Source organism: Fulmarus glacialis, unplaced genomic scaffold, assembly GCF_000690835.1.
Source record: "Fulmarus glacialis isolate BGI_N327 unplaced genomic scaffold, ASM69083v1 scaffold28623, whole genome shotgun sequence".
NCBI lineage: Eukaryota > Metazoa > Chordata > Aves > Procellariiformes > Procellariidae > Fulmarus > Fulmarus glacialis.
The window spans coordinates 1-3,050 of NW_009202777.1; positions in this window are offsets into that span (position 1 = coordinate 1).

Here is a 3,050-nt window from a genome sequence, read left to right on the forward strand (position 1 = left end):
AGGATGAAGGCAGAAGGACTTCGGCATCCTTCCAATGGCCCGGGCAACAGGGTAAATGCTGAAAGCCCTGATACTAGAGATAGGAATAGTAGCAGGATTTCTCTGCTCCTCTTCTCTGCCTCATAGAAGAATTAAAACCAACTGGTTTTCAAAACCCCGTAAAATGCTGAAAGCCCTGATACTAGAGATAGGAATAGTAGCAGGATTTCTCTGCTCCTCTTCTCTGCCTCATAGAAGAATTAAAACCAACTGATTTTCAAAACCCCGTATCTGTCAGCTTACAAAGCGCTGTGCAATTTAGGGTTCGCAAAAACACAACTCCCCAGAACCTGATGGAAGCTCCTTCCCCTCTGAAATCCAGATCTTAACTCATGCACAAAAGTAGGATGGGATTTTTTTGGATAGCCCACGCAATGCTCCAGCCAGCTGGGGTGCCCCTGGGGAAGGGGGCAGGCACAGCCGCGGCAAACCCACCCTGAAACAAAGGACTCGTGCCGGGCAGTCAAGCAGGCTGTGATTTACTGAGACAACAACACTTCTGCAACAGAGAACACGACTGCACCAAGGCACCCGGCCAGCAAACCCGCAGCGCCGCCGAGCATCGCCACGCTGGGAGCCCGGAGAGGCGACACCGAGAGCAGAGAGCTGAGGGATGCTCGCGGTTCCCGACGCTGGTTTCCATCCCGTCTCCCCTCCAGACACACAGACACAAAACAAAAGCCTGCTGAAACACGGCAAGGCTGCTACATGCCAAGGGAGGGAGCGAAAGGCAACAGGTTTCAGACGGGCTCCATGGGGCATTGCAGCCACGCCGGAAGCGACGGCGTGCGATTCCCTCCGTAGGCACTTGATCCGTGGAGCTGCCGCCGGCCAGATCCTGCAGAAAAGCCCGTCCTGGGGGCCACCAGGCAGGGCCCAATGCTGCCGGGGCCGGGCAGCGAGCTCGATGCCTCCCCAGTCGGCAGAGAGTGAACTGGGAGGCCTGGGGGTGAGGGCACCCAGCTCCTTGTGCAGGGTGCGGGGTGGCAACGGCGAGAGTCCCCACGCCTGCCGGGGTCCCAGGCGGCAGGTTTAAGGAGATTCACCCCCTTCGTGCCTCATCACGGACCGTCCTGGAGCATCCTCCGACGCCGAGCCAGCCACGGCAGCTGGGCAGAGGCGCCGGCAGCGTGCACGGCGCAGGTCGGGGCTGGAGAAGCGAGAGCAGCGGTGAGAGCAGCGTCAGGCTCCAAAACGGGGTCACCCCCTTCATCCCCTTTTCCTTCCCTGAAAGCCAAGGGGATGAAGGAAGCGCTGCACCAATGCCACGCACCCGCCCGAGGGCAGAACAAGGGACCCATTGACTCCGGGAGCCCCCAAAGCGGGCGAGACGCTTGTTTTGCCGATGGCTCCAGATTAACAGAGCGCTGGGCAGCTCCTAGGAGTCAGCCTGGGTCTTTTGGGAGAACCAAGGGATCAGAAACCAGCTCACTAGTAATCCCAGGAGGGCTGAGATGCATGTGCCCCGGGAATCAACCCTGCTCTGGGAAAGTCACGGGGACCAGAGTGGGTCGTGGTGGGCAGGGAGCTGAAGAAAGGCAGAAAACAAGAGGTAGGTTTTGCTCGTGAGCTAAAATACTCCCGACCTCCACCAGCTCTGCTCACAAAAAAGCAAAAGATTTTGTGCAAAGCAGATTCCTGCTCACGATGCTTTGCTAGGGAATGGAGGGGATGCTTTCCTCCATGGGAAGGTTTCAAAGAAAAGATGCTTTGTCTAAGGAGGAAACACCCTTTCCCGTATTCCCACATTTCCCCAGTTTCCCAGCTCTCTGCAGCTGGCCAGTTTTCAGCTCTTACACTCACATTCCCCTTCTTACCCATCCCTCCTCGGCAGAGGAGCCAAAACCCCCATGCCCGTGAATCAGCTGCATTTCCTTTGATTTTTCTAAGCCCCCAGACAAAACCAGTCTAAGTCCAACCAGAACTGGGGCCTTTCTCCAAGAGAAAATTAAAGATTAAAAAATTAATAAAAAACCCCACAAAACCTGGAACCTGTATTTCCCCCTGGGAACACCACTGACTTCTAGTAACAAGTGAGCTTTTGGTTGAAAAGCTCCCAGCTTCTCCTCCCTGTCTCCTCCTCTTCTTCCCATCAGCTTCTGGAAGCCTCCGGTGCCTTCGGTCTGCTATGAATTACGGTGGATAATGAAGCTCCCGGCAATCCCCGGGGTATCGCTGGGCTGTGCTGGAGCCAGAAAGGGACTTCGCTGCACCATGGTGAGAGCTGCCCGTCATGGAGAACAACTCGGCCGGGCTCCCGTGGAGCCGTGGTACCCACGACGGGTCCGGGGATGCAATTTGTGTCCGGCCGCCTCTTGGCTTTAAGCAGCACGAATGCAAGAAGCAGAGGTGGGGAGAACGACGGCTCCGTGTCATCCTGGGGTTTGGGAGGGCTCTTCCCCTCTCTTCCCTTCAAGGGGGTTGAGGTCTGGCCACGGCTCTCGGGATAGATGCTGCAGGGGCCCCAGTGCACGCCCACCAGCTCGGAGGGGTTTAGAGGGTCAGGCAGCCTTTAAGAGAGCAAGCCTCCAAGCCATTGGGTGCAAAGGCAGGTCCCTGCCGTTCAGAACCAACAGATCAGCGCACAGGAGGCTCGTGCGAGAAGGAAGGATGCAGTGTTTTGGCAGGGAATAAAATTCCTCCATTATTCTAACGCAGGGGATCTCTATTTGTCAAGTGCGAGGGGCTGGTTTCCTTAGCCCGTCTCTTCCTTCAGTCCCGGGCGCCTTTGCTCTGCCTGCAAAGCTCCGAAGGCACGGGGCCGGCTGCAGGGGGTCTCGCAGACCCCCTCTGGGATCGCAGAGGGGCTGAGGGAGCCCAGCACTGTCTGGGTCCCAGCCTCCGACTGGCCTGGCTTGTCGGTGCGTCGCTGGGTCGAGGGAAGGCAGCATCCTCCCGGCCGTGACGGCGGGGTTGCTCTGGTCAGTCCCAGACTGGATTTCCTTCGGTCCGTGAGACGACCAAGTTGTCAGACATTCACCTTCGCCAAAAGACATCTGAGGAGGCAGAAG